A 9,408-nucleotide genomic window follows, 5' to 3' on the forward strand; every position below is an offset into this window, starting at 1 on the left:
TCCACTCATCAGATGAGTTTCCCTTTGGCCTCTGTTAGACAAGGTTCAGAGTCGTTTTCAGGTAAACCTTTTTGTCCAGTGAGTGCACACCCATCATATTCAGGTTATGCCAAGGTACCGTGAGAGAGTTCCCATTTTCTGGTGAAGCCCCTCCCACATCGGTCTATGACGCCCCTATCATCTAGTGAAACACTCTAACAGATCCAACAACAAATGGATAGCCCAATTTTATGGTGTGTTTCCTCATTACTGATGGACCCATCATTGTGCTAATGACGGAAGGCCTTTAGAGAGTCCATCAAATGGATCTCCCAATCATACGCACTCATATTTTCTTGGAGGGAACAAAATTATGCCCTAGTTCTAATTTATGTCAAACCAAAGTGGCTCCCACTAGTTTTCATAAAGCCAGATTTCTAGTGGGCCTCAATTGGCTAGGGGTTCCGTACGCATCCCTTTTCAGGGTTGTGGGGCCCACCAAGTAGAGAGGGGTCATCCAATGACCTTAAGGGACACCATGGCAATGATGTGCATTCAGCCATGGTGTGCACAAGAGCCACTAACGAGTTAACATGGGCCAAGTGCTTATGACCCATGGTCGCAGCACATCATACATCCAAACATCACATGTAAAGGAAGAATTGATCCAATCAATTAACTGCTGTAAAGCCCATCGAATGGCCCATTTGAAACTTAAAGCATTAACAATTAATGTTTACTAGGTGTATGGGCTGAATTGCAGTTAGCAGTTGATGTGTGGCTCATTGTGACACTAGCAAGTGCACTAGCCGTTCAAGTAATAAAGTAGTGAGTGAAGTATCGTTCCCACGAGGATTTAGGAAACAAGTATCAATACTAAATTGAGTACTTCTTATCTAATTAACAAATAAATCAAAACTTTAATGAAAGCTAAAAAAAAATCCTAAATTAAAATCTATCTAAATCATTGGTCCAATTGCCTTCAAATCAGGTTAGAAGAGTAAGCAGTAAATGTCAATCTTAGAATTCAGCAATCTACAATTTGGATCATTCGAATAAATCATAATTGAACCTTGGTTGGGTGAAACCCCAAGGTCATGAACAGCCTCTCTCAAGCGCATGTTCATCCTATGCATGAGTGACAATTCTTCTATCTCTAACAAGAATCTAATCCACATGCATGCATTTCTTCAAACACTTCTAAGGCATCAATTCAAAACTAAATTGATCACCAACTGAATTGTGCAAGTTATCTCTAATCTTGCATCCAAATCAGTTCTTGAATAGTAGATCTGAATTCCTAGAGTCTCTCTCAAACACTCTAGGAATTTCAAACTTTAGATCCATTCGGCCAATCTCAAAATTGCAGATCTGAATTCTCTTTCAAGCAATTCAGATCTTGCAATCTCAGATCTGAGTTTTGAAGATTAGTTGGACAAATTAATCTACAATAACACCCTTATTCAAGAAACTCCAAATACAATTCATGACCATTCGAATGAATAAAAAAGAATTAGATTGCTAAACTGAAATTTTACAAGATGAAATACATCAACGAAGAATGGAAAAAGGAGAAAGAAAATATAACAAAGAATCAGAATTCAAATTAAAGGAGAATGAAACTACAATTGAGTTATTATAAATGATCTTTGAATCACAAACCCCCAATTTTGAACTCACCTTCTCTTCTAGCTTGCTTGCTTTGAACTTTCTTCAGCCCTTCTTCTTCTTCTTCCTTGCGCCTAACCTTCTTCTCTTCTCTTCTCTCAAGGTGGCTGAACCTCTAAGAGTGGGAGAGCCTTCCTCTCCAGCAATTGAACACCTCTCTCACTTCTTAGAGGCCTCCTTATATAGTTTTTCAAGGGGGCTCTTGCCCCTTCTTGAAGCCTCTAGAATGGGGTGTATTACACCCCTTTCTTGAACTTTCTAGAGCTCTCTTGAAAGCCTTCTAAGGGCTGCTATTTGGGCTGCATTTAGGCTCTCTCTTAGCACATGATAGCTATACATTGAGCTGCTCTTTTTGGTTAAGAATGGGCCTTCCTTGCTGGGCCGAATTCTATTTTTAGCTAGGCTTTCTTTTCTTGGGTTTTTCAAGGAATCCACTTGCTCTTCTTGGGCCGAAGTGCTCTCTCTTGTTTCCACAACTGGGCTGGGCCAAATTTGGTCCTTTTGAACCTCCTTTTCTTGCTTTTTCCCTTCATTTTCTTGGATTAATTACCCCTGAAACTTATTCTTAGCATTAAGCTAAATTAAGGCAAAAATTAATAAAACCGACATAAAAATTCATGCTAAAGTCCTCAAAAATTATAGATAAATTTGTAGGTTCATCAAATACCCCCACACTTAAGCTTTTGCTTGTCCTCAAGCAAAGACATCAGCCATAAACTGAACATTCCCCTCCTTTTGTTCTCACCATTTACCTGGTGAATTTTTTAAGATAGAAATGCATTGAGTAGTCGGGGAACTTTTGTAAGTGCTCAGTTCTTATTCTTGTAAATTACCATTTAACATAAGTATAAGATCAAAGGAAAGGAGAATATGAATTTCATCATAGTCTAGCCTTCACTCCTAATTCATATATAAATCAGCTCCTTAGTTGTCAAGGTTAATAATCAAATTTCACTACGTTTCACATCTGTAACTAAATCTCAATGAGAGTTCAACTTTAGAGTGGCCCTTTGAACCATAGTTGTCACCACAATTACTTATTTCTAAGGGTGAGTGCATCTTATGCTCCATCTCACCCTTTTCTTCTTCTTTTTTTCTGGTATGAGTGCATTTTATGCTCCATCTCACAGACTTTTCTCTCTCTCTTTTTTTTTTTTGGTGTGAGTGCATCTTATGCTCCATCTCACACTGGTCACTTACTTGAGGTAGGTAAATAGGACTCATATTATGAAATGCTAGTTTTACTATTTCTCTCAAAATAGCGGAGTCAATTTGGGCTTTTCTTTGCAATTATTGAACCTCAAAAATCAACACTTCAGATGTGCACTAGCTCTCTTGACCATAAACCATGAAATCAAGGGCTTCCATACACATGAAAATAGTTAGGGCTAGTCATGCTAAAAGGCATATTCAGATTCCCTTTTCTCATGCATATATCAAATTGGGTCATTGAAAAGAATAAAAAATTAACAAGTACATCAGTCTCCTTCATTTTATTGAATTCCTTCTTAAAAATCATCAAATAGATAGTAATGAACTTGAGGAGTTCCAGCCCTTTTTTTTTTTTTGTTATGTCATTGCCTGCATATGTGTGTTGGGGTGAATGAGGTGCATGGTTTCAGCCCCCATACCCTAGCCTCAGGCTCACTCCCCCATACTTAACATGAACATTGTCCTCAATGTTCGTAGTGTTAGGGAATCACACTTGCTAGAGCAAACTGAAGAAAAGGATGAACTGAGTCCTTAAAGAATTGGAATTTTGAGAAAAAGAACTTTATTTTACTAACTAATATTCTAAAAAGATAAATGACAAAAAGATGCCTTAACCTGTTCATGAGCAAGCATAAAAGATTATTGGTTATCAAGATAAACAATGGATGGAGGGGTTACAGTACCGCCCATTAAATATGGTTTCAGGTGCTGACCATTTACTTTAAACATGCCCTAAACCGGGTGGGTGAGTTCTATAGCCCCATGGGGAAAAACTTGTGAAATGGTAAAGGTCCAGACCACCTGGATCTCAGCTTACCTGGAAACAAGCGGAGATGGGAATTATATAACAATACATGTTGGCCTACATAAAAGTCCCATTTTAGCAAGTTCTTATCATGCCAGTTTTTATTCTTTCTTTATAAACTTTGGCATTCTCATAGGCGGCAAGTCTGAATTCATCCAATCCATTCAATTGCAACCGCCTTTTAGCCCCTATGGCCTGTATGTCAAAATTTAAGAATTTAAGAGCCCAATAGGCCTTGTGTTATAATTCAACTGGTAAATGGCATGCTTTACCAAAGACCAATCTGTAGGGGGACATGCCAATGGGTGTCTTAAATGCAGTTTTGTATGCCCATAATGCATCATCTAATTTGATGGACCAATCTTTTCTGGCAGATGCTACGGTCTTTTCCAGAATTCTTTTGAGTTCCCTATTAGCTAACTCCACTTGGCTACTAGTTTGAGGGTGATAAGGGGTAGCTAATTTATGTGTAATTCCATATTTCTGCATTAACCTCTCAAATTGGCTATTGCAGAAGTGAGTTCCCCTATCACTAATTATAGCTCGTGGAGTGCCAAATCGGGAGAATAGCTTCTTTAGGAAGTGTACTACCCTTCTTGAGTCATTTGTGGGTAAAGCCATGGCTTCTACCCATTTGGATACATAGTCAACTGCAACGAGGATGTACTTATTCCAAAAAGAATTTGGGAAAGGTCCCATGAAATCTATACACCAAACATCAAAGATTTCACATATCAAAATATTGGAAAGGGGCATTTCATTCCGTCGGGAAATGTTTCCCGATCTTTAGCATTTGTCACATGTGGACACATACCTATGGGCATCTTTGAAAAGTGTGGGCCAATAAAAACCTGATTGCAAAACCTTGGTTGCAGTGCAACTAGCTCCAAAATGTCCTCCTGCTTCTTTATCATGGCATAATTGGAGTACCGACTCCATCTCCTCCTCAGGGACACATCTCCTTATGATCTGATCTGCATACAATTTATACAAAAAGGGTTCCTCCCACAGATAGTATTTTACATCAGAAAGGAATTTCTTTTTCTGTTGATATGAAAGGTTAGGAGGAAGGACTTGTGCAGCTAGATAATTAGCAAAATCAGCATACCAAGGATATGAGTATTTCTGTATTGAGTACAGCTGCTCATCCGAAAATTCTTCTCGAATGTTGTTGGTTATCTCCTCTTTTGAGCTTACCTTGTCTAACCGGGAGAGATGGTCAGCAGCCAGGTTTGCAGCACCCTTCATGTCTCTAATCTCAATGTCAAACTCTTGCAATAAAGGGATCCACCTGATCAATCTTGGTTTTGAGTTTTGCTTGGTAAGCAAGTGCCTTAATGCCGAGTGATCTATGTAGACAACAACCTTGGATAATATCAGATATGAACGAAACTTGTCAAGCGCAAATATTACTGCTAGCAACTCCTTTTCTGTGGTGGTGTAATTGAGTTGGGGTCCAGTCAAGGTTCTACTAGCATAGTAAATTGGCTGAAAATGTTTGTTCATTCTTTGTCCTAAAATAGCTCCTATAGAAGAATCCCTCGCATCACACATTAATTCAAATGGGAGGGTCCAATCTGGTGCTACCATGATAGGTGCATGGATCGATTTGTCTTTCAAGATGTTGAAAGCATGAAGGAATTCAGTTGAAAATTCAAAAGTCACTTCTGTTTGAAGCAAGGTAGATAATGGCTTGACAATTTTTGAGAAATCCTCAATAAACCTCTTATAGAATCCTACATGTCCTAAGAAACTTCTCAACGAACGTACAGATGTTGGGGGTGGCAGTTTTTCAATTGCCTCCACCTTGGCCTTGTCGACTTCTATACCTCTTTGAGAGAACTTGTGTCCAAGCACTATGCCTTCTTGCACCATAAAATGACATTTCTCCCAATTCAACACAAGATGTGTTTCTTTGCATCTAGTAAGCACCTGTTCTAGATTATTCAAACATGCATCAAACGAAAAGCCAAAAACTGAAAAATCATCCATAAAGATCTCAATAAAATTTTCAACCATATCAGAAAATATAGACATCATACATCGTTGAAAGGTTGCTGGGGCATTGCATAACCCAAAGGGCATCCTTCGGTATGCAAAGGTTCCATATGGGCAAGTAAAAGTGATCTTTTCTTGATCATCTGGTGCAATTGGTATCTGGTTATACCCTGAATATCCATCCAAAAAAACAATAATACTCATGCCCGGCTAGCCTCTCCAACATTTGGTCCATAAATGGGAGAGGGAAATGGTCCTTCCGGGTGGCTTCATTCAATACACACACGCCATCCGGTGACGGTTCTAGTAGGGATGAGTTCATTTTTCTCATTTGGAACAACAGTCATACCCCCTTTCTTGGGCACAACTTGCACAGGGCTTACCCAAGAACTATCAAAAATAGGATAAATGATCCCAGCATCTAACAACTTAATTATTTCAGCCTTTACCACTTCTTTCATGTTGGGGTTTAGGCACCTTTGGGGCTGAACGGAAGGCTTGCTGTCCTCTTCCATCAAAATTCTGTGAGTGCAGATTGATGGACTAATGCCTTTGATATCTTCTACCTTCCAAGCTATAGCATTTTTGTGTTCTCGCAGCACTCTTAATAATTTTTCTCTTTGTAAGGGATTCAGTGCTGCGGAAATTATCACGGGGAGATCTGATTGTTCCTCAAGGAAAGCATACTCTAAATGGGATGGTAATTGCTTCAGTTCAAGGGTGGGGGATTCTTGGGGTGATGGCTTACCTGATGGTCCAGGCAATTTGCCTAAGTTCTCTAATTTAAGAAACCCATTTCCCTTGAATTAAGGCTTATCATTCAGGTATGCTATCATGAGGTTTATTTCTTCATTTTCTCCTTCTTCAAGTTCTCCCTGCTGGAGGCAGAGTTCAAGAGGATCAGTTATTCTACTTACCTGGAAGCATTCATCAATTGTCAATTCAATGGCATCAATCATAAAACAAGAATTATCACTAGAGAGTGCATGTTTCATAGCATCAGACATTTTAAAAATTATCTCCTCAATCATTGCTTTCCCGGTAGCCAGGAAAGGTCTCCCTAGGATAAGCGGGACCTCCACATCTTCTTGCATGTCTAACACAATGAAATCAACTAGAAAAATGAATTTGTCTACTTTAACTAACATATCTTCTATGATCCCCCTAGGATGTCTAATGAATCTATCAGCCAATTGTAATGCCACTCTAGTGGGTTGGGGTTCATTCAACCCTAATTTCTTGAAGTTAGAATATGGCATTAAATGGATGCTAGCTCCCAGGTCACATAAAGCTTTTTCAATTTTTAAACTGCCAATGGTACAAGGAATAAAGAAACTCCCTGGATCTTTGAGTTTCTGAGGCAGCTTTTTCAGAAGGATAGCAGAACATTCCTCATTTAAAGCAACTGTAGCCACATCTCCCAGTTTCCTTTTGTTTGCCAATAATTTCTTCAAAAACCACCTTGCATAGTGTGGCATCTGGGCTAAAGCATCAGCAAAAGGAATATTAATATGTAAACTTTTAAATATTTCAAGAAACTTACCAAATTCCTTTTCCGAATTTTGTTGCTTCAGCCTATTAGGGAATGGAACTTGTGGCTGCTGGTGCATCCGTTGTTATGCTTCTGGTTGTTCAGTCTTCTGTTGTCCGGTCCCAAGGCTTGTTTCCTCCTTGGGTTCACCCCAATTCTTTTTTTCTACCTCGGGCAACTCTTTTCCATTCCTTAAGGTAATAGCTTGCACCTACTCTCGTGGATTCACTTCAGTGTTGCTTGGAAGTGTTCCCGGCAATCTGGAAGAGATTAATTGTGCCAATTGCCCCACTTGGTTTTCCAGGTTTTTGATTGAGGCTTCCTGGTTCTGGAACCTGGTTTCTGCACCTACTATAAATTTTGTCATCAGTTCCTCCAAATTGGACTTTAGTTCAGGCTGATGATAAGTCTGGTGTAACAGCTTGGAAGTATCCTGATTTTGCCAGGACTGGTTTGAATGTCCCCTCCATCCTGGATGAAAAGTATGGTGACTCTGATAACCCTGCTGTCTTGACAAATTGCTGACATAGTCAACTTTTCAGTAGATGGCTTGAACTGATTGCCAACTTGGCATTCAGTACTGATGTGGCCTCCCCCACACAATTCACAATTAAGAGGCTGCACATGCATGGCAGCTATCTGCATTTCATCTATTTTCTTACTGAGTGCTCCTATTTGTGCAGATAGTGCCGTATAAGTATCAACATTATGCAAGCCATGCTGCTTCCTAGTTTGAGTTCTTTCAGAATGCCATTGATAGTTGTTGGCTGCCATTTCCTCAATAAGTGCATGGGCAACCTCAGGAGTTTTATTATTTATGGACCCTCCGGCTGCAACATCTAATATGGTCTTATTTGAGTTAGTAAGACCATTATAGAAAGTCTGCACTTGCAGCCAAATGGGGAGGCCATGGTGAGGAACTCTCCTTAACAGCTCCTTGTATCGTTCCCATGACTCGTATAAAGATTCCCCCTCTTGCTGAAAAAAAGTAGTGATGTCATTCCTCATTTTAGCAGTTTTAGAAGGGGAAAAATATTTAGAGAGAAAACGGCTGGCCATTTCATCCCATGTAGCTATTGATCCTACCGGTAATGAATTCAGCCATGCTTTGGCTTTATCCTTCAAAGAAAATGGGAATAACCTCAACCTAATGGCATCATCACTTACCCCATTCTGTTTGAAAGTGTCACAAATTTCTAAAAAGTTAGAAATGTGTGCATTGGGATCTTCGTGGGCCAATCCACAAAATTGCACCATGTTTTGAATCATTTGTATGATGGCAGGTTTGATCTCAAAGTTGTTAGCAGCAATGTTGGGCCTGATAATGCTGGAGGCAGCTCCAGTGAGAGTGGGTTTGGCATAGTCCATCATAGTCCTCTACTCAGCCATTTCTTGAGCCTCTTGAGCTTCTTGAGCTTCTTGAGCTTCTTGCTGGACTTGTTTGGCTGCTCTTAGTTGGACACGGAGAGTTCTTTCAATCTCCGGGCCGTAGAGGATTTCCTCCAGCTTGACTCTGCTTGTCAGAAACTGCGAAAGTCAAGGCAATAAACAAGCCAATATTCACAAAATAACTAACTTTATTACAATTGAAAATGTATAGTGAAGTATTGGAATATACAAACCTACATCCTAAAACAAATAAATGCAGCTAACTAAAAGCAAATCAACATCTTATTCAAGGTTCCTTTATCTACATCCATCAATTGCAACATCTGAATTTAGATCCAATTTAGTTAAGTTCAGATCTACAAGTCTTTGGTATTGTTAGTCCAGAGAAAAGTAACAAATAATAATTCAGATCTGAGCTGTATATCTCATACACACTCATTGGTATACACTGCAATATACATCCATTAAGGTTGGAATCAAATCTGTGATGCTTTAGGGCTGATATCAGATCTGATCTGAAAAATATATTAAAAGGACTTGAAATAAACTAAAACCAGTCCTGAGTTAGGCTTGGTTTAAGGATTTTAAGCTCTACAATTGAAGCCCAAACCTGTATAGCTGAAGCATATCAAATAGCTAAGACCTGAAAATCGGGTCTGCAATGTTTGGTATTGTTAATTGTTACAATCCAGATCTGATGTTAGCAGTTTTATAGAACAAAACTTAGTCCAAAGATATTTCAGATCAGATCTCATATCAAACCACCTGCACTTCATATCTGTAACTTTATTTGAAAATAGAGTTGGCCAACAAAAACTTTAAATTT

The 9,408-nt window shown here is 39.1% G+C and overlaps 1 non-coding gene across 1 annotated transcript; it reads left to right on the forward strand.

Moving 5' to 3' along the window:
* The first annotated feature begins 8,097 nt into the window (after positions 1-8,097).
* LOC148848859 (small nucleolar RNA R71) lies at positions 8,098-8,204 on the forward strand. The gene has a single exon (XR_016101550.1). It is a non-coding gene; the product is annotated as a small nucleolar RNA R71 (small nucleolar RNA).
* The last annotated feature ends 1,204 nt before the right edge of the window (positions 8,205-9,408 follow it).

Source organism: Nelumbo lutea, chromosome 6 (assembly GCF_056320005.1).
Source record: "Nelumbo lutea isolate HS-2025 chromosome 6, American lotus-T2T, whole genome shotgun sequence".
Lineage (NCBI taxonomy): Eukaryota > Viridiplantae > Streptophyta > Magnoliopsida > Proteales > Nelumbonaceae > Nelumbo > Nelumbo lutea.